The sequence below is a fragment of the Balearica regulorum genome, chromosome 2 (assembly GCF_011004875.1).
Source record: "Balearica regulorum gibbericeps isolate bBalReg1 chromosome 2, bBalReg1.pri, whole genome shotgun sequence".
Classification (NCBI taxonomy): Eukaryota; Metazoa; Chordata; class Aves; order Gruiformes; family Gruidae; genus Balearica; species Balearica regulorum.
Genome location: NC_046185.1, coordinates 100,731,781 through 100,758,421, shown reverse-complemented (window position 1 = coordinate 100,758,421; position 26,641 = coordinate 100,731,781). Strand labels below are relative to the sequence as shown.

At 44.5% G+C, this 26,641-nt stretch overlaps 1 long non-coding RNA gene across 1 annotated transcript in view; it reads right to left on the bottom strand.

Annotated features, from left to right (window-relative positions):
- Positions 1-23,368: 23,368 nt before the first annotated feature.
- LOC142600761 (uncharacterized) overlaps positions 23,369-26,641 on the bottom strand; it is a 31,004-nt gene continuing 27,731 nt past the window's right edge. The window contains exon 3 of the long non-coding RNA XR_012834322.1: positions 23,369-23,526. This is a non-coding gene — a long non-coding RNA (uncharacterized LOC142600761). The remainder of the gene's footprint in view (positions 23,527-26,641) is intronic.

Genomic DNA, 26,641 nt, shown 5'->3' with positions numbered 1-26,641 from the left:
GCGTGACTGCTTTAGACCAGAGTAAATGTTAAAACAAGTTATTAAGGACATTTTTCAAATGCCTCTTCAACACTGACTTGCACGGGGCATTGGCCATCTCTCTAGGAAGCCTGTTCCATGTCTTTTGCACCTTCTCAGTAACGAAATGTTTCCTCATGCCAAGTCTGAATCTGCCCTGAGGGACACAACTTTGAGCAATTCCCATGCATCCTGGGACTGGATTTCAGAGTGAAGAGATCAGCACTTCCATCTCCACTTCACCTCCTCAGGAAGCTGGAGAGAGCAATAGGTCATTCTTCAGCCTCTTTGCAAATTGGACAAACCCATTGTCCTCAGCTGCTCCTCAAAGGACATGCCTTCCAGCGCCTTCACCAGTTTTGGTCCCTTCTCTGGATGCATTCAAGGACTTTAACATCATTTTGAAATTGTGGGTCCCAGAACTGCAAACTGTACTCAGGGTAATACTGCACCAATGCTGGGAAACAGTTGTGCCTGTCTCTAGTGCTGTCCCTGGCGCTATTTCCTGGATGGACCTTGAATCTATGTTGTAAGTAAGTGGCTTGTTGTCTGGATGGCTCTCTCAGATGTATATTGTATGTTTTTTCCACTCCTGTCTTTGGTCCTGTCTCTTTTTAACCTGACTGGAGCCCTCGGAGGGTCCCTGGACCTGATTCAGCACTTGCTGTTTCTGAAGCTACTGATGGACCATGTTACCATCCCCCAACTCTGCCCATCGCTCTTATGTCCTGGGGGATTGCACCTTGTTGGTGAGGGTGTTGGCTGCACTGGGGCTGCTGTCAGCTCCTGGATCACCTTCCCTTTGGGAGCAGCCCTGCTCTTGCTGATTCATCACAGTGTCAGAGCTTCTGTAGTCATTGGATAATATCGTGTGAACTCTAGCAAGCAGTTATGCAATGTCAAGGGGTGTTATCCTATTGCTTATAAGACAATGCACATGAATGATTAGTTGGCAACAGGGGCTAAAGAGTCCATAAGCTTTGCGGTGGACAGCAGGAAGGGCTTTTCTGTCATCCATTGTAGCATGCCTAATGTACAACCCCTGCTTCTTGGCAGGGCAAAGGCTTCTCAGCATCTTGTTACAGTGTGTACTGATTGTCAAGAGAGCAAGATAATGGTCAAGTATTTGCCTGTAGAATCACAAAATTATAGAATCATTTAGGTTGGGAAGGACTTTTAAGATCATGAAGTCCAACTGTTAACCTAGCACTGCCATGTCCATCACTAAACCATGTCCCTAAGTGCCACATCTACACCTCTTTTAAATACCTCCAGGGATTGTGACTTAGCCCCTTCCCTGGGCAGCCTGTTCCAATGTTTGATAACCCCAAATCTCTGATAGCTAATGCAATTTAGTGAAGAAATGTTTCCTAATATCCAATGTAAACCGCCTCTGGCACAACTTGAGGCCATTTCCTCTTGTCCTATCACTTGTTACTTGGGAGAAGAGACCAACGCCCACCTCACTACAGCCTTCTTTCAGGTAGTTGTAGAGAGTGGTCTTTCTCCAGACTAAACAACCCCAGTTCCCTCAGGCACTCCTCATAAGACTTGTGTTCTTTTCTGCTGGGCAGCTTTCCAGCCACTCTTCCCCAAGCCTGTAGTGTTGCATGGAGTGGTTGTGACCCAGCTGCAGGATCCAGCACTGCGCCTTGTTGGCCAACAGCTGGCCTTGGCCCATCGATCCAGCCTGTCCAGATCCCTCTGTAGAGCCTTCCTACCCTCGAGCAGATGAACACTCCCACCCAACTTGGTGTTGTCTGACTGAGGGTCCACTTGATCCCCTCGTCCAGATCATTGATAAAGATATTAAAGAGAACTGGTCCCAGTACTGAGCCCTAGGGAACACCACTTGTGACCAGCCACCAGCTGGGTTTAACTCCATTGACCACAACTCTTTGGGTCCAGCCATCCAGCCAGTTTTTTTACCCAGTGAAGTGTATGCCCATCCAAGCCATAAGCAGCCAGTTTCCCAATAGAATGCTGTGGGAAATGGTGTCAAAGGCTTTAGTAAACTCTAGGTAGACAAAATCCACAACCTTTCCCTCATGTGCTAAGCAGGTCACCTTGTCATAGAAGGAGCTCAGGTTAGTCAAGCAGGACCTGCCTTTCATAAACCCATGCTGACTGGGCCTGATCACCTGGTTGTCCTGTACGTGTTGTGTGATAGCACTCAGGATGATCTGCTCCATAACCTTCCCCAGCACTGAGGTCAGACTGACAGGCCTGTAGTTATTTATGAAATAGAGGCTTCTCGTATTTCCTGCACAGTTACTGTGGTCTATGATGCAGCTGAGGGAGTGGGCAAGTGTGTTGACTTCAGTGCTCTGAAACTCTGGACCGGCAGCAAATGAACAAACAGTGTCCTTGAGTACAGAAGTATATCAGGAGGAGTGATGCTTATACAACATTTGTGCAGGGCATGCTTATAGTTAAAATCTCATATGACACCATCAGAGCTGCTGTGGGGATCAGCAGTGGTATTTCTCAGAGCAAAAGATTTGCTAAAGAGGGCAGGCAGGCTCAAGGGAAGTGGTTGTTCCAGTTCATCTGCAATGGGGTTTGGGCTTTAATTGCCTGAAGATGCTGAGAAGCAGGGCAGTTGGTGTAAGAAACTGAGATCTCAGGAAAAAGGACAAGGTTTCTTTTATTCCATGCCTCAACATCTGCAGAGGCAAGGAGGTCCCACAGAGTTCCAAGAAGAGGCCGTTGATACTGCAAGGGATTACGAAGGCTTTTGATGGTTTACTTGAAGAGCCGTAATGCTTGTGTGGTTTGAGAGTGAGGTCGCTAGGCAAATAGGTGTTCCTTTTTCTCTTAATTATTTTTGATTCTAAAGTGAATTTATCACCCTGGAGTTGTGTGGGTTTGAGTAGCTTGTTCAGGCATGAGTGGTCTCAGCAATGTTTGTAAGGCCTCGAGTAAGAGAATTGCAGAGGCCTGCTGTCAGGGAAGAGCAGTCAGAAAGGGGATCATCACATACAAGCCATCCTGTGGTCTCAGAGTTAGAAACACTTCCAAGCTCAGACCCAGCTGACTTGGGAACATGTGGGATCCCTATTCAACCCAACTACACTGACACAAGAGACCAAAGAGTATATGCAAAAGTTGTGGAGGTTATAAATGTGTACAACTCATACATTTTGAAAGTGTTACAGGAAAAAGGATATTCTGTAGTTCTGAATCAAAGGGTGTTTCTGGTGTAAGGAACACAAGAAAGTTCAGAATTCAAGTTGTTGGGATATTTTGTTTGGTTCAACTTTCCCCTTCCATCAGAGGATGGCATGTGCAAATAGCTTGCAGACAGCTTGAAAGAAAATAGCCACTGATTTGCACACAAAGGGGTGGAATGATTAGAAAAGTGGATCCTTGAAAGCAGTTTCAGTTCTGGGGCTACATACGTAAAAAACCCAGAAGGGCTGTCATGAAGAGAGATGCCTGTGGAAGTGACACCACATTAATCAGTTTGGGCAACTGCAGTGTAGTGCTAACAGGTTGTGCTTTATAAAGAACATGTATAGCAGTGATGTTATTCAGAGCAATACTTGCTACGCTATCTGTCCTGGTTTCAGCTGAGAGGATTGATTTTCTTCATAGTACCTAGTATGGGGCTATGTTTTGGATTTGTGCTGGAAGCAGTGTTGATGATATAGAGATGTTTTTGTTCTATGGACCTATTGTTGAGCAGTGCTTACTCAGAGCCAAGGCCTTTTCTGCTTCTCGCACTGCCCAGCCAGCGGGATGGCTGGGGGTGCACAAGGAGTTGGGAGGGGGGACAGCCGGGACAGCTGACCCCAACTGACCAAAGGGATATTCCATACCATATGATGTCATGCTCAGTTTATAAGGAGCTTGGGGGAAGAGAAAGGGGGGGTGGCAGCATTCGGAGTGATGGCGTTTGTCTTCCCAAGTCACCGTTACACGTGATGGAGCCCTGCTTTCCTGGGGATGGCTGAACCCCTGCCTGCCCATGGGAAGTGGGGAATGAATTCCTTGCTTTGCTTTGCTTTGCTTGTGCACGCGGCTTTTGCTTTACCTATTAAACTGTCTTTATCTCAACCCACAAGTTTTCTCACTTTAACTTTTCCAATTCTCTCCCCCATCCCGATGAGGGGGAGTGAACGAGCGGCTGCGTGGTGCTCAGCTGCCGGCTGGGGTAAAACCACAACACTGTCTTTTGATTAAAGCTCAAAACCCCTAGTCTTGGGATGGGGTGCAGAAGCTGAAGCCTGCTTGCCAGTTGACTGTTCATACAAGAAACCCTTCAAATGTTCATAACTATAGTCAGAGAACAGCCAGATAAGAGGTAAAATTCAGTTCTGTTATTTGAAATTTTCAGGATCAGGCCCTAGTGAGCGCATTTCTTCCTGTCGTGGAAGGGTGAAATGAAACTTCTCTTCTGATGGGTGTTTCAGCTCAGCCTTTATGAGCTAGTTAAAAGGGCTGATCTTAGGGCCTGGTCTATTTTCATTGCATGTGTTACGCAGATTTCCTTAAAAAGGAATCTTGTGCCTTAGCTAGGAAGATAAATAATGAGAAAACATCTGCTCTTTAAGCTCTGGACTGACCTATAAATCTTAATGACGTATGCAATCCCAGAAGCAGAAATCAACTACAGATTGCAAAATTCTCTCACTCTCTCTTTTTGGTTTTCCTTTTATTCTGTTTGTTGGTTTGGGGTTTGTTTGGGTTTTGGTGGTTGGTTTTTTTTTGTGGGGTTTTTTGTTTGTTTGGGCATTTTTTTGTGTAACAATTTTGTTGATGTTCTTTTAATTCCTGGTAATTTGGAAGCCCAAGTGTTGGGGTTTTTTTCCCCCCACACTGTTTCATTATAACTGATAGGAGCTGCTAAGAGGAGGGCATGGCAACCATAATAACACAAAAGGGATGGAACAGACAGCCCCTACAAGGAGCTGACAGGCAGAGAATAATGACAGAGTAGAGGGCGGATAACTAATAGTTTGGATGATTTACTCTTGAGAAGCTCTGGAGGGTGGGATGCTTCTTTGCCTGTTTATTTCAACCTCACATGCTGAAGAAATGAGTTTGCTTAGCTGCTTTAATCCTTTGCTGCATTTTCTCCTACCAAGAGATGGGAATCTGCTTCTCTCTTCAGTGCTTCCCTGTGGCCTGCCTCCCAAAGACAAGATCGCTGTTAAGAATAACAGAGATTTCTCTCCCCTTTTGCATCTAGAGCTGCAACAGAAGGGGCTCAGCAAACTTTTAAAACAACTGTTCCTGTGATGACCATAAAAATAAAGAGGCTAGAATTCAAAATGCAGTGGAGAATGTCAGGTTCAGTATTCAGAGAAGGATGTTAGCATGGGGCATGGCTCACCTGCCACATGAGCAAAGATAAGGAAACTCTCGTCTTGAATTTGCCTGAGATGCTGAATAGAACTGGAGGGCCTCTCACACAGCACGTCATTCTGTTATCTGTTTGTTTATCACAAGGTTAGGCTAATTTTATTCTCCATTTCACATTGCTTTAATGTAAACATTGGAAGAGGTGATGTTGGGGTAAAAGTCTCAGGAGATTTTGAGCAGCATATGGACCATTTCTCTTGATAAATCATAGAACCATCCCCCTGCAAGTGGTCAGGCATGGAGTAATTCTTCTCCTGAAGTTAAGAGATCCTTGTATCCCATGAGTCAGTATCCTTGGTCTGTAATTTCACAGACAGGTCCGTGGGTAAGATGCCTGTGGAAATCATTCGCATACCTGTCCCAGACTGGGACAGGAGGGGCAAGTAAGTTGGGCTGGAAACTCAACCATCTTCTGGGAGTGGTGCTCCCAGGGCAGAAACTACCCCATTGTAAATTACACTAGAGAGGCATGACAGCAATTCTGGAGTAGCTGGGCTGACACTATTCAGGCACACAAGCAGACTAAAAATAAGATAGTGTTTTATGGTTGAAACAGCAATTCAGGGAGTGAGAGCTAAAATTAAACACATGGTGATACTCTGTTTTGTTGTTTCCTGTGCCCTGAATACCATCTGCTTGAAAATCAGGTGAATCCAAGTGTCATTCTGAAAGACTCTACTTATTAGATTGAGATTTTCTTAAAGCAGAGCAAAGAATTTTGTCTAAAAGGGGAAATAAATAGGAGTCTAATAAGTAAATGCAGAAGAGACTGCAAACTGATCAGTGATCAGAAGAGGGTGAACGGGTTTGACTGACATCTGGAGTAAAGCAGTGCTGTGCTCTTTCAATTACAGGTTTAAGACTGCCACAATTGACAGATTAAAGGTGTTCAACCTAATCCAAAATTATACTTTCCCCAGTCAAATTGACCATTGTGTCAGCTTCAATTTGTTCAGATACGTCACCCACAGTGACTGATTGGACTGATTCACTTGCGCACTCTTTGACAAGGTCCCTGTTTTGTGTTCACTCCTTACTCTTGCTATTTCCCTTGTCAGACAGATACTCTAGAGGCATTTCCATTATCTCCTATGTAGCTGTACCTCAGAAATGTACTGGACTGGAAAGAAAAATCCTCAGGCCAATTATTCTGACATAAACTCTACTTATCAGAAAGCACTAGAATATGAAGCGTAAGTTAAAATAGCTCAAAAATAGGACACATACATACACACACATATACACCCCAGGCGGACACCTAAGTAATGCTGTGCTCAGAGTCTCTGCCGTGACTGAGAACGGATGAGCACTTTTAAATAAGAAGCAACCCAAACATTGCCTCAACATCCAGATTGAAACAGTCTCTCTGAGAATGGAAGTGCTTTAATTTAAAGCAAAACCAACAAATTGTTTGCACAGATCTGCCTTGTATTTTTTCTGTTAGGAGCAGAAGTAGCATGCTGCTTGGGGAACAGTTATTCTGTAATCTTCCTGACTCTCTGAAAAAAGAAAAAAAATAAACAATATTTACAAATTTCTGAGAACCATGCTGGTGCTGATGCTCTTTGGGTGAGGAGAGAGGGAATAAGAGATGAGCTGCATTTCTTTTGCATGAACTGAAGGAAGAGGAGGTACTCATCAAATAAGCATAAAGGCATGAAGTGGCATTCAGATTAGTGAGTTTTAACTTGAGCCAAATTAATCAGTTGGGGTGTCCCTTGTGAGCCAGACTGGAAGCATGTCATGTCCCACTGCAGAAGGTTCCCGTGGGGAGCTTTTGGAGAGCTCTTAGTGGCGTACCCTAACTTTGCGCAAGAGTAGGGGCAGTCCTGCGGACACCAACACATTAACAGTGAGGGGGGGTGGCAGGGTGCAGCGCTTATCATTAATTTCATTGTCCTCTCAGATTCTTTTGCATCTCTATTAGTGTTTTGGGGTGGGGTTTTTTCTGTTGTTTTACTCTTTGAAGTTATTCATGGACATAAAAATGTAATATTTTTTATCAGGTTATAAGTACATAAAAATGTCCAGTGTTATCTATCTCTGTAATCCATCTGTCAGTTTCACACATAGCCATTAATGGAGTTTCCAGGCACTGCAATATATAACATTTAAAAGAGATACTACAGCCAGAACAAACATTACTTGCCTATCCACCAAAAAAGACTTGCACTAAAGTGCACTAAAGCTGAACAAAGTTTTTTTTTTCCTTCTGCTTGCAATAGCAGTGCTGAGTGGGATGCACACACAGGTTCTATGTAGCTTGCAGGACAGTGGCATGCTGCAGAGGCTTATGAAGCAGGACATTAAGGACTGAGTATGGTACCACTTGTTATCAGTGCTAGAAAATCTTTGCTTTACAGTCTGGAGACTCCCATAGTTAAAATACATTTATTCTACAGGGCATTTGCAGAATGTTTATCATTCTGTCACCATTTTGCCCAAAATGTTACATATCCCTTGAAGGACCCAAAGTGAAGTTGCTGGATTTTGGTTTGTAATTAAGTTTTGAATTAGAGACAATGTGGAAAAAAATGCTGTCTTTCTGTTATGTTTTATGGGCCAGTCTAACACCTTAGAGAACTGGTGCAGGTGTTTGAACTTTGGCATATACGTTATACCCAACCACAGCCGTGCCTTTGGATTTTCTGAGTAGTTAAAGTTATCAAGAAAGATATGAAATGTGAAGCATAAGGGCAGAGCACTACCTAGTATTGTCTTTTTATCTAACAGTTTCATTTGCCTTTATGAGGTCTTAAGCATATGCCTCATACATACCCCTCAGTATTTGCGTACAGCAGCAGAATTCATTTTTAATTACTGATTTTCCAGCTTTCCATAGTCGTGGCTCACATTACATGGAGGTAAGTAAGGTGAGAACCACTCCTCTCTCTTTGGGTACGCTTGCAACCCTCATGCATAAGCAGGCTGAGCAGACACTTTTTGTTAAGATATATGTTCCCATGGAATGCAACCTGTGAGGGGAAGTCTTGGAGCAGCTAGACTCCTTGTATGTTTGTTGACTGTAAAATCGAAAAGTACCACTGGAACCATTTACGTGACTCAGGGCTCAGTTTTCATGGACATGAGCTGTAGCTGTCACTCCCACTTTAATCCGGAGGTGAGAGATTTTTATAAGCAACTAAATCGTGCAAGGCAAGAAGGCAGAAACAAAGGGAGACCACGGAGGTAAGCTTGTTCAGTCAGTACCAGTTAGTAACAGTTTGAGGCAAAGAAGTAAAATCATCAGAGATTCAGCAGGGGGAAAAAAGCAGAAAGCCATCATTGACTTGACAAGATCTAAAACCCCTACGAGAAGAGGCAGAGAGGGGGAAGGCGGTGCATCAACAGGACTGAGGATCAGCCTGTTCTAAGGAGAAACAGAGGTTGACAGGTCTCTGCTTGACTGACAGCACCTTGGCCAGCAGAGACTCACAAGGTGACTGCCCTGTGGATACTGAGCATATGAATGCTTAGCCTAATAATGTCAGTCCTGGCCCACTGCTCTGTGTGTTAGCAATAAATAAGCCTATTTTTACATACGTACAATCCTGCTTTTGGGCCTCAATGCCAGTAAAAGATGGCCAAAACATTGAGGATTACATTTAATGGGATCTCCTGTATTGTGCAAACTGCAGTACTGGCCTCAATTAATTCCTCATTGAATTATAGCATATCTGGTTTTTTTTTGCGGGGGGGAAGCATTCTCTCTTGAGTGAAAAGTTTTCCAATGATGTATACTCTATTGTAGCCCTTGGGAAATAATTACAGTGTTTCATTATCCTGAATGTTAAAAATCTGCATGTCACTTTTATTCTGAATTTGACTGGTTTCAACTTCCAGCCAGGGAATGTTGTTATATATCTGCTAAACTGAAAAGCCCACACATTATCAAGTTTCTGCCTCCTTTTTTTGATGGTGATTAAGTAAGTCTTTCGCCTTCTTCTTGACACGCTAACCACACTCTCACCTTCAGGTCTGTACCCTAGTCATGTGCCCCGAGACCACCACTCCCCTGAGTGGGTATTTTCTGAATGCTCATCAGCGCCTTGACACCCAGAAACAGACACAGTACTGCAGAGATCATGCCAATATCAAACACACAGGAGACCCATGAGTGGCAAGAGAAACAGTATTTCCTGTTCATGTAACTGAGCACTGCAATGGCTGATGCATCACCCTGAGATGCCACCTACTGTGTCACCTACCGCTCCTCTGGGCACTGACTGCTGGGGTACCCTGTGCACCCCTTCAGTGTGAGGAATTCTCTATTGGCAAGTTGGTGTGGTTTAACCCAGCAGGCAGCTAAAACAACCACGCAGCCATCCGCTCACTCTCCCCACCCCAGTGGGATGGGGGAAAGAATTGAAAAGAAAAAAGGTAAAACTTGTAGGTTGAGATAAAGACAGTTTAATAGGACAGAAAAGGAAGATAATAATAATCATCATCATCATCATAGAATCATCATCAACAACAACAATATACAAAACAAGTGATGCACAGCACAGTTGCTTACCACCCGGAGCTGATGCTCAGCTAGTTCCTGAGCCATGCCACCTCCCAGCCAACCCCCCCAGTTATATACGGAGCATGACATCATATGATATGGAATATCCCTTTGGCCAGTTGGAGTCAGCTGTCCTGGCTGTGTCCCCTCCCAGATTCTTGGGTGCCCCCCTGCCTTCTCATTGGCAGGGCAGTATGAGAAGCTGAAAAGTACTTGACTGCTTGGCAACAACTAAAACATCAGTGTGTTATCAACATTATTCTCATCCTAAATCCAAAACAGAGCACTAAACCTGCTGCTAGGAAGAAAATTAACTCTACCCCTGCCAAAACTAGGACACAGATATCGGCCTGTATCATCATTCGCTTGTGCCCAATTTAGCAAGTGCTCCAGACCAGTGATCTGCGATCTTTATCACTCCCACTGACTCTTTTTGTCAGGGTAGGCTTTGTAATGCAGTTATGTTTCCATCCATGCCGTTGATAAAAGTGTTTGATAGCAGAAAGGCAAAAATGAATTTGTAGGGGACTTTGCCCAAGTCTCACCTCCTTGACTGATGTTACTCCACTTTAATTCTTCTGAACTGACTCTCGTAGTAGACAGTGCTCTGCTTACCTGGCTTTTATACAGCATGTCTCTTGACACCTGTTGAAGCGAACTTGGAGCCATGACAGGATAGTCCAGTCAATGCAATGCACCACACTGTAAGACAGGTGAAGTCCTGCCCACCCCTCACACCAGACCAACACGCTGTTATTGGATCTGCTGCTTCTCACATCTTTGATGTTGCTGCTCTAACCCTTAGATTGAAATAGGGCCAAGAACTGATCCTTGGAGACTGGCACTCATAACTCATCACCTAAGTGACTCCTGCTGCTCTTACATTTGCTGGTGCCAACAGGCTCACTTCAAGGTTGCCGGCTTATGTTCATGGGGCAAACAATGACTTTGTTTAATGTCTCCTGACTTCCCACTGCTTGTTCTTGCAACATCTATGTTGTTATGACATCTGTTGTAAAACCAGAATGATACATAAATGTGAAAATCATTCCTATAAACCAGCAAGCAGTATAGCAGACAATGAAGTACAGGGCATTACATGTGTATCATACAGGGAATAAATTGTATTAACTAAATAGAAACATAAATTTTCTTGGGTTTTGTCTTTTGGAATGAGAACGAAGGGGACAAATCAACAGAGCAGGGATACCCCAGTGAAACTTCACCAAAGTCAGTAGAGTTACACCAGGGATACATTTGGCTGATTCTTTTGCTAACGGCTGTATGAAAGCCTTAATATAGAGTTTCTGCATGTGTGAAGTGTATGCCAAGACAAACGCAACGTGCTAAATGGAACCTCTTGATTTATTTAAATAAAAAATATGTTACAAAAAAACAGTGGATAATTGGAGTGGAATGGATCCAGACTGGAATCGTCTGTCTCATGTCTCCAGAGTGTCTGAGGGAGGAGCGGTAAGGAATATATACTTGTATACCTAAGCAATGTAGAATATGCAGATAGCAGATAATTTCTTGAAACTGCTAAGATCCAGCAAGGGACTCAGAGCTCTTTAGAAGACAAAGGTTGTAATCAGATGTAAAACAGCACTTTTGGCTGCAGTGGATATGGACTAAGAGATTACCAAATACAGCCTGTTCTCAGCAGTTCATCAGTTATCTTTCTTATAGGCATTTGCCTCCTTCTCCCCTTCTAGTTTAGATCTGCCAGTATCATTGTCACTCCCTGCCTGACCAAAATGGTGTAAGTATTAAAAAAAAAAAAATCCTATCAAAAGCATTAAGGCTAAACAAGCTTGTTTTGCCTTTACTGGGTTGGAGTATAATCCTGGAGATGTGCTATGGATGTGGTAGCCAAGCAGTCATGTCTGGGGCTGGGCTAGAAGAAGCAATATTTTGGTGTGGATCAGCAACAGCCTAAACAGTATCTCTGAGCACAGTCTAAGTTCAGTGTTTGAACATCATGGCCTTTTTCCTTACAACCCCTAATTGCCTGCTAGCTGTGGAGGTACCCAGAAGCCTCCAATGGCCACCCTTCTGCTTATGCTGACCTGCAAAACATTTAAGCCATGTAACTATCAAGCTGCTTGGAGACCTACCTCACATCAAAGGTCTGGTGGGTTTCTCAAGCTCTGGTTTTCCTCTGACTTTAATACCTGTTACGCCCCACCAAACAGGCGCTCCCAGAGCATACCTAACTTGCACTTGAGGGCTAATGCTGGGAGGAGGGAAGAGGAGAAGTGATCGTGTATCCAATAACTTCAGGTATGAGATACACAATTTTGAAGGAACACTAGAAGGAAATCTAGTGCTTCCATGTGCACTGTTGGAAATGGTGCAAAGAAGCTTCTTCAAGACAGGAAGCTGTTCTACTTATCATGAAATAATTACGCAAATGCCTCTAGGAAGAGGTCAGAGTAATCACAAAAGCTGATGCCCATATTAGCAGCACATCAGGAACACTGAATGTCTACAGCTCCCATGAAGGAGCACAGTGGAATAAAAATCCTCAGCAAAGTTCTCAGCCAAGACAGGTCACTGTTAGGAATAATAAGGCAACTTTGTGTCTACATATGCACTCACAGCTGGTGGCAAATTATTTTAATTTTAAGGGACTGTCTGTGATAAGAAACAACCAGCGAGAGGAGAGCAAGAAACTGGAGAAAAGCTAGAACGCTCCGGGAAATTCCATCAAATCCCTGGAGAGACGGTGTCTCACGTGTTGAGAAGTGTGATGCTGCAGCTCTGGAGGAGTTATCTTGGTTACGTGAGTATTGCGGTATTGCTGTGTTTGGTGAAAGTACCTGTTCAAAGAGCAAGATGGAGTGGCAGTGCTTGCATAAATGTATTGGGATGGAAAAATACTAAAATATGGTCCATAGAAAGGATTAAAGGTGAGATTTTCAAACTAGTTTTAGACAGTTGACACTCAATCCTCCTTCATTTCTAGGGGGAAAAAGGTATCAAAATTGGACACCTTTGAAGATGCCTCCTTTTTTCAAAGGGATGTAAATTCATTTTAATTGGTTTGTATTCTTCAGCTGTTTAAGCACTTTAGAAAATGTCACCATGAGTCAACAAAGATGTGCTAATCGATTACCTCAGTGAGTTTAACATTACCATCCCAGTATTAAATTAATTCCTCAAGGTTTATTATATGACTTCTAAAAGAAGTTGTCTCCTATTAGACTGAGTTATATGAAAAATAGTAGTAACCTCGGTGCTATCAAATCCAAATGCCTTGGGGCAGTGTAAATAGCCTAACTTTGACATCCTGAAGTTTGAATACTGACATGTGAAATCATAATGTTCTTTCACAGCCTGATCCAGTATCCACGCAAGTCAGATGATAGAAAATTTCTGATGACTCCAACAGGTCTTGACTCAGGCTTTTAATATGGCTTTTTCCACCCTATTTGATGTCTGACCTCATACAGCTTTGCTCCTGTAACAAAACTCCTAGGGAATCTCATTCTGCCCAGTACCTGACTTCTGCCGAATTTCTTAGAAATAGCAAGGTTGTTTGCTAGCACTGTTGAACTCAGAACAAAGCCTAAAGGCTGGTGAATATGTAGCTTATTTAAACACATACACATCTAGACAATAAGGTTTTATAGAGTACAGGATTCATTGTTTTTTGGCTAATACTAAGAAATTCTGGTGAGGAGGTGAGAGTTCTCAGTTCCATTTCCAGTTTGTGAGATACAAGAGTTACGCACATCTTAAAACACTAAATAAGGGTGGTGCAGAATGAGGCCTGTAATAACTTCTGATTTTGGGAGCCCATCATGCAACCAAGCTCATCCATGGGAGGGGACAACATTGCAGTCCATCAGTTAATGTGCTGGACTGGGCCCTTGGACCTGCGTACTTTACTCCTGACCTACAAACCACGTTGTACGAATGACTACAACTCTGCCAGCCTGAATTTCCCTCTGTTTAAAGGAAGAGAATGATAATTTTTTTCACAAAATGCTTTGGTGCTTGCTTTGTTTGATTAGGACCAGCTTGCTTATTATTACTCAGATAGCAAGAAAAATTTGAAGAAGCAAGAGTTTTTTACATGGTGCCATTATTTTTTTTATGGCATGTTTTGCATTGGTAGCATAGCAAACTGAAAAACCACAGCTCCCTTTGAATCTCACTTTCTTCCTGCACAGAGAGTTTTTCAATTTCACAGCGCACCACTGATTCCAAAGGGGGGGCCGAGGGGAGAAGAGAAGTGATGATTTTGGCAGCGACACCGTTATGATTTGCTAAAATAGCAGCTTGGCAAATCTGGTTTCTCAAATATCTCATGTTTTGTTAATTACTGACAGCTTTGTTTTTAACTGAACGTGAAACAATGTGGAGAAATGGGCAAGTGTGGCCCCTGACTCACCACTGCCCAGCTGAGCTCGGCAGGTGGGAACAAGCTGTCTCCAAGAAGGGGCCCAAGCAGCAATTGCTGCCCCAGTTCAGGAGGCTCAGCAGATAGATGCAAGAGGAGAGGTCCTGGGACCCAGCTATGGGATGCCCAAAAGGGGCTGCTTCCACCCTGGGCTTGCTGGGCCAGAAGAAGGTTGGAAATCTAGCCAAAAAGGAATGTGAAGCAGGGTGCTCAGCCCCCAGGGTTTCCTGGTGAGGTACCCCTTTCCCCAGATGTGGTTTGATACAAGTAAAGATGAAGCATGGGATGGCTTGGGGGAACTTTGGCCTCAGTTCTGTCCTATGTGGGGAATTTGGGGGATCTGGCTGCTCTAGACCACCAGTGACTGGAAGCCTCCCTTCAGTGTGTTTACCTGGGAATACCTCTTCAGGGTAGGTGGAGCCAGGTCACCTTACCCATGTTTACTTCAGACTAGGGACCACATCTCATGAAAAGCAGCAAAGTGTGAAACGGATGTCTGAAGTAAGTGTGGGCAAAGTGGGCCAGAGCAGACACTCTTCTTGTATTCATCTGTCAGCATTTCCTAGCCACCTTGAAGTTCACATAGAATCATGGAATAGAATCACAGAATGGTTTGGGTTGGAAGGGACCTCAAAGACCATCTGGTTCCAACCCTCCTGCCACGGGCAGGGACACCCTCCACTAGACCAGGTTGCCCAAAGCCCCATCCAACCTGGCCTTGAACACTTCCAGGGAGGGGGCATCCACAGCTTCTCTGGGCAACCTGTTCCAGCGTCTCACCACCCTCACAGCGAAGAATTTTTTCCTTATATCTAATCTAAATCTACCAATTTTAAAGCCATTACCCCTTGTCCTATCACTACTTGCCCTTGTAAACAGTCCCTCTCCATGGAGCAGTATCTCCACATACTTTGATCTCCACATACTTTCAGTGATGTTCAGTCTCCCTGGGTCACCAAACACAGAGCACGCACAAAGCATGGCCCCATTAGGCAAGCTTGAGAGCTGCACTTGGACTGGGATCTCCTAGGCAGAAACATGGGAGCTTTGCATGAGCAGCTACCTGGTCTACAGCTCCTGCCCTCCCTGCTCCTCTCCCAGTGAGTGTGATGGGACTCTGGTACCACAACATGGGGAAATTCAAAGACATAGGAAAGTGGAAAATTCAAAGCTAATAATAGACAGATGATTTTTTATGCCTGCATGCATGTAACTAATCTGTTCACTGCTCCAGATCTCAGGGGCCAAGAACAGTACAGACTATTTTTTTAAAGGACCTGATACCTTACAAGATAACAAAAATATCCAGCCAGGTTAATGAATTTGACAAAAGCAAAAGAAACTCCTGAACTTCAAGGTTTATACTGATTTCTAATAAGTGGAGACTAGGATTAAAATATTCCTAGGGTGCACCAAAGGGTGCTTGTATGATGACAAGATTCTGGACTAGCAAGACTGCTGGCCATGTAAAGCTATTTGTGCATGACTATGCTCTTAATGATCCCATGGCAACTTATTTTTTGACCTATGTTTATTGTATTGGGTAAATGTCACATCCACTTTTTGTCTCTTTATTAGCATAGCTCATCAGGCACTCTGTGTGTGTTGTTGTATATGCACAACACATAGACATAATTACACATAAGCCCTTTGGTGTCACTTTTCCCAGAGCAGTGTAACACTTTGCATATGAAATGAATTTTTATAGAAATAATGCTACAGAGATAATTTTTTCCAACCATTTTTTCCTTTTTACTAATACATAAGAGAAATGGAAATAGTGAGTCAGAATATATCTGTAATCACATGGCATGAAGAGAAATTCAGTTTCAGAAATGCTGAGCTTGGTGTCCCAGTGAAGAAAGAATTCTGCAAACTTGGGCTGTGCAACACACATCACAGATCTGGCATTTATGACTGATAAACTGTTTTGAGAAGCAGCAGCATCTCAACTCTGATTAGTCAAATATAATTTGCAATTGTCCTCTCACTGAAGTTAACTGGGGCTAAGGAAGTGTTCTGAGAAATCGAGCCTGTACAGTGAAAGCAGAGTGCTGGGAATACAGGCTGCTAACTTTGGCTCTTCCACAAACTCATTGCTTGACCTTCAGCACATTATAAGAAGGACAGGAGTTCAAGCGTGATCTGGGGCTGCTTTTCCATCATTGGGCTGTCCCTCTTTAACTAGCCCTTGTTTGTCTTGCTATCCATCTGGATCATATTTCCTCAGCCCAAAACAAAAGGCGGGGGGTGGCGGGGTGGGGGGGAAATCCCCTATAAAGAGATCCTGAGTCATGAAGCACAAGCCCCGTTCCCAGAAAACCTCGCTAACAGGTTTCTCCCTTCTCGCACACTGCAGAGGAGGAAGTATTACTCTGTGAACTAAGATTTTGCTGGATGAAGCACTGAACGACGTTTCTGCTGGCAGTCAGCTTCCCCACCCCGCACACTCCCTCCTGCCCCCCCCCGCCGCCGTGCAGAGAAGAAAGCGATCGCTCCTGCCCCTCAGGCGGAGGAACCTCCTCGTCCCACCGCCCCCCGCGCCCCGCCGCAGGCCCGGGGCCGGCGCTGCACCCCCGCCTCCGCGCCCCCGGCCGTGCTCCCCCAGCGCCCCAGGAGCGGGCGCTTGCCACGCTTCCCTCGGGCAGGTCCTCGCCTTGACCTCTAAACAATGGAACTGTATATAAAGAACGAAGGGATAAAAAAAAAAGAAGAAAAAAAAAAAAGAAAAGGAAAAAAAAAAAGAACAGAAACCAAGCGATGGCTGGGATTAAAGCAAAGAAAAAAAATTACAGGAGTGCAAAGTACAAAGGGGGTTAAAAAAGGAAAGAGACAAAAAGAGACGGGAGACTTGAATAGCATTGAATATTTGAATTTCTTTTGTTTGAGAGCGGGTTTTTTTTTAAAGCCGCTTGGAAATGTGGAGAGGTTTTTTTCATACAGGTGTTGTGTATACATTTTTCCAATTAGAAGGATCTCCTTTATATATTTAGCACTATTTAGAGGGGGACGGGGAAGATAAGGCTGCTGAGGAATGCTTCGGGCTAAAGCTAGGTTCTCCAAACTGGCTTTTGTTGCGCCAATGTGAATCACTTAATAATTCATATTTCAGAATACATTAATGCAAATGATAATTTTAGCTTGCTATTGAATTTTTAAATATGCAATACAAGCAATTTATGTTTCTGTTCATTTTCCCAGGTAAAACTGTTTAGACGTTTTTAACATATGCTTGGTTTCACTCATCATATATCATCCCATTGTTTTAATTTGGGGTAATTAAAAATTAGGAGCATCACAAATAATACATGGAGCCCTGTGTTCATGGAAAAAATAACATGGAACTGATACTCAGTCTTACAATTTGAATGAAAGAGATTTTTCAGTGCTGCTGCAGTCACAAAATAGCAGGGTCCTGTATTTATGCAGACAATCTATATCTAAATAGTAATTACTGTGGTTAATCTATCTCTTTCTTTAAATCATTAGGGTTTTTTCTGGAATAATTTTTAGATTTACAAGGAATATTTGGTGTAGGAAGGACAAACATGTTGTTCCTCTCCTACTGGGCTGGCTAGATAATTAGAAGACTGAAAATCAGAGGTTATCGAAGATTCGCTTTCTTTTTTTGTTTCTGAAACTAATTGTCAGCTTTGACCCCACTTTTCAGAAATGTGGTGGGAGCTCAAGTGGCAGGCGAGCTGTGAGACCCAGAGAGCCCACGCTGGGCTTTGCCCTGGGAAGGGTAAGAAGCTCTGTGACTCTTGGATTGCCCCTCACCCCTCCAAGCTCCCCACGAGGCAGAAGCCGGTCGGTCCTGCTTGCCAAGTGACGATGGTCCAGCAATGTGTCACTTCGTAGGAATGTATTTAAAGCAGCGGTTGGGGACAGGGGACGCAGCATCCTGCAGTATCTTGCTCTTGCACGAACAGTGGATGTGCCCTCTGTGATTTGTTGATCAGAAATAAAATGTCCACGGAGAGGCAAGGGGTGAGGAGGACATCCTGAAGCCCTGCTGTCCTTTCTCTCTTCTTCATACTTCTGACAGTGGCCCTCCAGCTCCAGAGTGCCTGTGGGGATGTCAGCTTGGCCCTTGCCATGTTCAAGGGGTATGTAACTTCCTTCCCATTCAACCATGCCTGTAATGAAGGACAAGAAAGAGATTTCCACGCCCTCTTCTCCACCACTGGGGGAGATGCACCACCCCCTCACCTTCCCACTTTTCCCTCCTGGGCAAGAGATATTAAAAAATGTTGCCTTCCATCCCTTTTCAGGACAGCAAAGCCATCCTTTACCACCGATAGTGTCAGACTGCATTCAACAAACACCTTCTAGCCCCTGGCTTCCACTCGGCTGTGACTGCTCAACTGTGATAAAGTGGTAGCATTTCCTAGATATGAGATCTACAGACAGATATGACCCACCTAACTGCTGGACATATCCCTGAGCTCCTGTATGCAAATCTCATCCTGTACTTAATCAAATATCATTCATCCAGGGGGGAGGAAAAATAAAAATGAAGGCGCTATTAGAAAGGAAATGGTAATGAGAAGAAAAGAGATATCAAGGAACCAAAATAATTTGTTATAAATTAATATTACAACCTGGGGATATAAATATGTCTGGTTATTGGAACGCACATTCTCCCCCTTAAACCATTGCTAGAAGCATAAAACTTCCCACGACATGCTGTATTGGTCAATGTATCTCTGTAAGAAGGTGCTTTGTATCTCAGAGGTAGCATAAGAGCCATTAGATGTGGGTGTTGCTATGGTAACTGCTCTTTTTTTTAATTGAATAGCATAGTAAGTAGTCTTGTAAAACCCACCAACCCGTAACTTGCTGGTGCCCTGAGGCAGCATTAATGCAAGCACCTTTTCTTTGTCTTATTTCCTTCCTAGAGAGATGCAGGTATCTCAGGATAAGCTACATTCTTACAAGGGCAGTAACTGTGCCAGGAGAAAAGGTCCAACTGCCTCTTGGTAACGGGATTATAAAGAGAAGGTCAGCTTTATTCCAGGCCACTTTATATACCATGGGGTCAGGTAGACAGAAGACTCTCCCCTTCTTTTGCAGATGAGTTGGGTAGCCAAAATCTTTTGCTATTGTGCCATCTTTCACTTCTTTCACACACAAACTAAGACTGCCTCCCCACCCCAAGCCACAGTGCTGTATTGCAGCCAATTAGTAAACCATCCTAATGAAGCCTTCCAGCACACCAGCCAGTTGGATGAGATTACTTTTGTTTGGTGTAAGATTTACTGGTTTCCTCTTTCTCTTGACATGTGTCAAGTGGCCATGTGTCAAGTGTGATTCTCTCTAAATCTCCAAGACCTTCTGCTTTTATAACCCTCTTCAGAAGAGCAGTGGTCTATTTGACTGCTGAGCTGGATCACCCACCTGGATCTTAGATCCTGCCTGTTCTTACTGCTGATCATGTTTTAAGTCAGTAGCAGAGTATTTTTGTAAGTACAAGAGTATCAGCCCTCCTCTGAGCAGGGAGACTGTTTCCCTGCTTGAAGTAAGGCTTGTTTAATTTGGTGAAACACACGAATTTTTCAGCTTCAGCTCCAGAATTCCCCTGGCTACTGCTGACAGGCATGCCCTGTCACAGTTTTGCTGTGGGATGCTCTGCACGGGGCTGTATCTCCAGTTTCATTGTCCTTGGCACTTGCAGCTCTCTCGTGGAGTCACCACCAGACTGTACTTGACCTGACCAAAGTGTGCTCATATACCTAGTCAGAAAGCTGCCAGCAGCCGGAGGGGAACAGCCAACACCTCCCTCGCCCTTCCCCTCCCAGCCCAGCCCCTTGGCCTCGGCACAGCAGTGATGTTTTCGGTGGTGCTCGGGCAAGTCCTGCTCCTGGCTAACCAGAGGAGCTCCCGTGTGAACCTGGGACTGCTGACTTTTCTCTCTGAGTGTTGTTTCACTTTTTTCGTGTTTCTAATTCCCCATGACCAATCATCCCTATGCTATTCTGTGCAAGCACACTGAATAGAGTACTTCATCATGACGAAGTGGAGATAACTGGCTTTGATGCTGAAAGAATAGCTAACTGTAAGGCTTCTATTGTTTGGGATTTTCATATATATCTTGTCTGGGGCAAAGTCCACAGCTGAGATCTTGGGAATCCCCATTCAGGTGCTGCCAAACAAGGGTGGTGTTGACACAGAGTTTTGAGATAAGCATGCTTTTTTTTTTTTTTTTTTTAAAATCTTAAAGGTTTTCTGGTCATCTAGAAGTTCTGCTTTGAATATTGCATGGTTTCAGTTTTGGCAAGGCTCAAACTGATCAGATCCAGAACGGTGGGTTCTCCTACCTAAGCGTCCCAAGAAGCTCTCAAAGCACCCAACACGTGCCGGCAGGATTGAGCTGCTCACATGATCCTGCTTTCCCAGGCTGGGCAGGGCAGCCCCTCAGTTCTCCTGGCACAGTTGTTCCACTGTGGGACAAACAATTCAGCATTTATTGGGTTAGACTTTGCTCCAAGGCCCCTGCGTATGTATTTTTTCAATGGCATTTTGATGTCAAATAAAAAAAAAAGACAGAAATGATGCCAAATAAAAATCTCAGCTTCAGACAGCTGTAAACTTTGGGTACATTAGAGATAGGAGCCGAGTGGTATGGCCAGAGCCTGTGATGTATTTAATAACCAAAAGTGAGAAAATTCATCCTGCTTCAGAGAACTGAAGTGAACATTGGGTGGCACGTAAGGCTGGTGTTGCTCTGCCACTTGGGAAGTTAATTTCCTCCTAGAAGGAAGTTATGGTCTTTAATAAAAGACATCTGAAAAGTGACTCATTTTGCTAGGGTGGCAAAGGCTTCCTGATTTGTTTTGATATTTTTGGTCCTATCTCGGGAATGTCCTTTATTGGAAAAGGCAGATTAAAAAAATAGATAAAAAAGAGGAGAAAATGCTTGATGTGCACTTGAGGAGCCTGGATTTGTTCAAATACTAGCATGGAAAGTCTGAGTGATCTTCACATTCAGATCACAACTTCACTGTAAAGGAAAGGTCACTTTCGCTTGTATTCTGGGGCACCTTTTTCTCTTTTGTCCCCTTGGTAAGATCTCTCCTTTTGTATTATTATGGATGTACCTTGGTTTTGAACTTTTCCTTTTTTCTTTTTTTCTTTTCTTTCTCTTTTTTTTTTTTTTTTTTGGTACAGAGAACTGATATTTCATCTTTTAAAAGATTTACAAGAAAAAGAAATAATATATGCACCACTGTGGAAAAGCATGTCTCTGTTCATACCTTTGGATTTTACAGGAAAATATGTCATTCTTTTCAGATCCATGAATTAAGATGCACTATTTTTTGCTGAAGGCTATTTTAAATTAGGCTAATAAATTGCTGCTCTCTGCCTTGCGTGATAATGCATTACATTATCTACTGATGTACACGTATTGTTTGACTCTAATGGTGTGGAAATTAAATGTTAGACATGGGCCAGATGTTCCTATAGATGAATATGAAGTATGACTCTGTCGTAGCTGAGTCTCAATGGGACAGAAGGTAGACGGTGAGGTTTTCTGAACAACAGCAACAAAAAATCTTAAGTGGGTCACTCGCATCCACACCTAAGATCCAGCCCTAAAACTGAGCTGCTGAGGAGCATTATCAACCTGAGCTCCATTATTATTCCTCAGCCAGAGCTGGTGCCTTTCTTATTTCAAATGCTTCAGTGCTTATAAAGACACAAAGAATGGCTTGTAGAGATGGTAAATGTTTGCCGTCCCTGTCAGACTGACAGGAACAGCTCAGGGTGCATCCCTGGCTCCCACCTTAGCTACAAACATTTTGAAGCTCTCCCTCTGCCCTTCCCCCTCTCCCTGTGTATTTTCATGCAGTGGCTGAGGGGGCAAACAGATGTACATTACAGTGAATATTAATGAAGGTCCCCCACTGGCATCTCCTCTCTGGAAAAGACAGCGGAGAACAGCTTACAATCTCCCTCGCAGGGCTAAATTACCCAGTGACTCATAATCTAAGTACCAGCAGAATGCTGCTGAACACAGGTATTTAGGATATTTGATAATGATGGACAGGGGCGTTTTTCAAAATTGGTAATAAAGCAGCTTTGCCTTGGGAATGTTCTGACTCGCTACAGCCCACCAGCACCTAAAAAAAAAAATCCTAACCATGATATTAATTGAATGTTTATATTTGTGTCTGCGTATGTGCATGTACGTTCACATTGTGTGTGAGGTGGGAAGGAAGGACAATCTTTGCATTATCAGTAGAGGTCTGTGAGCAAACCAGGAGGACTTTCAGCAGTGAGTTGATAATGCGTGGATCCTTGTTCACCAAAAGGGAGAGATGAACTTACTTTTCTTTTTGCCAGCCCCGCTTGCAGGAGTGGCCCCCTTTGACCACTGAGCTCAGTGCAACTCTGCACTGAGTATTTTTTAACACTGACCCCGCATGCAGATGGCCTCAGACTGGCACGCGGGAGCAGAAAACAGCTTTGCAGCCAGGGAAATTCGGCTTGTATAACTGGAGAAAGGTGCTGTGAGGTGCCCTGAAGGTACCTGTGCTGTGAGGTGAGGGCGAGATGGCTTTGGCCGTACCACAACATTGCTGCTGAACGGGCAGTGGTGCTCAGCTGTGTCCCGTGAGGCGATGCAATGGTCAGTCATTTCTGAGGCAGAGATGCACCTGGCTTGAGAGCTCTGAGCTGCTACTGTGTCCTGACTCAGCCTCCTTTTCTGCAAAGATTTTGGGTATAAGCTTGTTTTTGTGTGCCCAAGCTGACTGAAGGCCAGGGATTGTAAGGAATTATGTTATCCCCCCTGCTGAATGTGGCAGTCACCCCCAAGGAGCACAAGGACCTGACAGCGAGCTCTGTGCTAGCCCCATCCATGCCTCTCACAGCTCTGTGAGCGATGTGGCATTGTGGAGAGAAGATGGGTACATGCAGCCATGGGCATCACCACCGGTGTAATGGGTAGAGGAATCACCAAAGGGACCTGACTGTGAACAAGCCAGAGTCCCTACCAGGGATGATGCTGCAGCGCTGACCCCAGGTGAAAGCTAGCATCAGGTCTTCAGCATATCATCTGCAGAAAGCAAGGCTCATTCCCCATCCAATTGCAGTGTTTCTTGGGCCTCTTCAGTGGCAGGTGCCATCAGATATACTGGAGAATGTTTTCATCACAGCTAACAGAGGGCTATCCAGATTGCTCGTAACTGTTTTTAGCACAGTAAACATGTAAACCGAGTGCCTGGGGAAAGAAAAAAAAAGAAAAAGCCTGTCCTTGCAGTAGCTGATCATTTTTAATTAAATCTCAATCTATCAATCTAGTTACTGTGTGAGAGGGAGAGAACCAGCCCTGAATGATTTAGGATGTGGGTGATCTGAGATGGCTGCTAGCTCTGTGGTCCTGTGCAGCAGCCAAACCCAGCTGAGGCACTCCTGCTGCCAGCACGAGGATAAGGCACAGGGGCAGGATGGTCCCACCAGCCTGGCGTCTGTCATACAGCTTGTGGGCTGAGAGAGTCTGTCAGAGCCCAGAGTGGGTTGCTGTCAGGAGGTGATGTGGTCCCCCACCTCACTGAGCTCCCACAGAAAGAAGGATTGGTAGTGGTTGGGTGTCTTTGACAGTACCACGAGAAGCATAAGCACTTCTGCCTGTGCTGCTGCAGTGCTGGATTCCCCCCTGGTCAGACACGGGATGGGCACCAGAGCACCAGAGGTCCTCCTGAGCACCCTGCACCCTTGACATCTGCAGTCACTCCTCCGTGCTTGGGGACAGAGTGAGGGGGGCGTGAGTGAGCTTTTGGTCTCTGGGCTCAGGGATTTACCCTTTCTAATGAAACTGGTCCAAAGTACTTTAAAATGTGAAGGTAGAGAGGGTTCATTTGATAAAATGTGGTATTTGCTGTCTTCACATCTTTTCTCTCCCAGAGTCAGTGTTAACCATGTTGTTCATGAATGAAGAACAAAAAAAGAAAAGTGAAGACAGTTGCCAGTTTTGATACCAGTTTTGGGTCTGAGTGGAGGCGGGAGGGGGAGAGAATGGCATGCATTCATCTGCGTTTCAGGAACAATGAACCTCAAACCTGAAATTATTTCCTATTTGAAAATAACGCTTAGATAGATTTTTATTGACAGAGTCAATTTAGCTCACTGTATAGTCCCCAGCATCTGAGCTCTTGTACATCACGTACAAGCTTCTCCTCCACCACTTGCATAGCAGTGAAAACTGTATTTCAGATTTAACTGAAGCTGATCACCAGGTCGCTGCAGAAACATCTGAGAGAAAGTGAGGGGAAGAGAGGGAGACTCAGGGACCAAAAACATGCAGAAAAATGGAGAGAAGGGTTTTAAAACCACACAAATCTTTCTTTTTATCTATCTAGCATTTAGACAGAAAAGGCTACCTAGATCAACCCATTCATATACACATGGTCACACATGTATTCACAAATCACCAGAGACAACCTGATCCAGACACTTATCCTCCGTACCATGGATGGTATTAGGTGAGAATTACTTCAGATGTGATTTGGTAGTCTAGTTTTTTTTAGTAAACTATTCCTGCCACTGAAGAGGATCATGACAGCACTAGGGTTTGTACTGAGTCTGTATCCTCCCTCCATAAAAGGAAATTTTTGCCTGTAGGTCTGACACACGTTACTTTTAACCTCTGTGGGTAAAATATATGGTCTTAGCAATCACTATGGCCTACTCACAATGTGCATTACCTCTTTTACTATCCGTTCTCATGAGTGAGCTGGCCTCAATTTCAACTCTTAGTTGTCTGGTCTGGGGTCACCACTAATAGAGGGTATGAGTGAGAAAAGGAAATTCTTCTTCAGAAGTCAGTAAAGTGGCTCTCAGCTCCATCATGTTGTTTCCCGTTCAGGATCTGTCCATACAACCAACCACACACAAGCCTGCCAGAAAATATTTGCCTGGAAAATAAACAAGATTATAAACTTTGATTTAATGTTCACAATTGCTATCTCTTCTTGAGGAGTCTAGAGTGCACGATACCTCAGAGAGAGAACTCAAGAGCTACCTGACCTCATTGGGTTAGTGATGGCAAGATGGGGAGCTCTTCCTTGAGCACTCATTGCAGGCTGCACCATGGGGAGTTCCCATGGTTGCTTCTTTCCCCCCTCCACAAAAGCCTCTCATCAAGGAAGCAGGGTCGATGTTCCCACTTTTTCAGCTGTACAATCCCTGGCACTTTTGTGATGATCTCATCACAGTGGATATTGTGGATATGGTGGATGCAGTGGCTAGTATCTACTGGGGCTTCAGTATGGCCTTTGACACTGTCTCCCATAAGACCCTCATAGACAAGCTGTTGATGTATGAGCTGGATGAGCAGCTAGTGAGGTGGGCTGAAAACTGACTGAACAGCCAGGCCAAGAGTCTGGTGATCAGTGGCATGAAGTCTAGCTGGAGGTCAGTAACTAGCAGTGTACCCCAGGGTACAGTGCTGGGTCCAGTGCTGTCTAACATCTTCATTAATGATCTGGTTGATTGGGCAGAGCGTACCCTCAGCAAGCTTGCAGATGACACAAAACTGGGAGGAGTGGCTGATATTCCAGAGGGTCATGTTGCCATTCAGAAGGAACTCGACAGGCTGGAGAAATGGGCTGACAGGAAGGTCATGAAGTTCAACATGGAGAAGGGCCAAGTCCTGCACCTGAGGAGGAACAACTCCCTGCACCAGGACAGGCTGGGGGCCACCCAGTTGGAAAGTAGCTTGCAGAAAAGGCCCTGGGGTGTCCTGGTGGACACCAAGTCAAACATGAGCCAGCAATGTGCCCATGCCACAAAGAAGGCAAATGGCATCCTGGGCTGCATTAGGAGCCAGCAGGTCAAGGGAGGTGATTTCTCCCCTCTACTCAGCACTGGTAAGGCCACACTTGGAGTCCTGTGTCCAGTTCTGGGCTCCTCAGTAGAAGAGAGACATGGACATATTGGTGAGAATCCAGTGAAGGGCCACAAAGATGATTAAGGGACTGGAGCATCTCTCCTATGAGGAAAGACTGAGAGACCTGGCACTGTTCAGCCTGAAGGGGAGAAGGCTCGTGGGGGATTTTATCATAGTATATAAATACCTAATGGGAGGGTGCAAAGAAGTCAGAGCCAGGCTCTTTTCAGTGGTGCCCAGTGACAGGACAAGAGGCAACAGGCACAAAGTGAAACACAGGAGGGTCCTTCTGAACATCAGGAAAAAGTTTGCACTGTGACAGTGACCAAGCACTGGTACAGGTTGCCCAGAGGTGGTAGAGTCTTCCTCCTTGGAGACATTCAAAAGCCACCTGGACATTGTCCTGGGCACGCTGCCCTAGGTGGCCCTGCTTGAGCAGGGGGGTGGA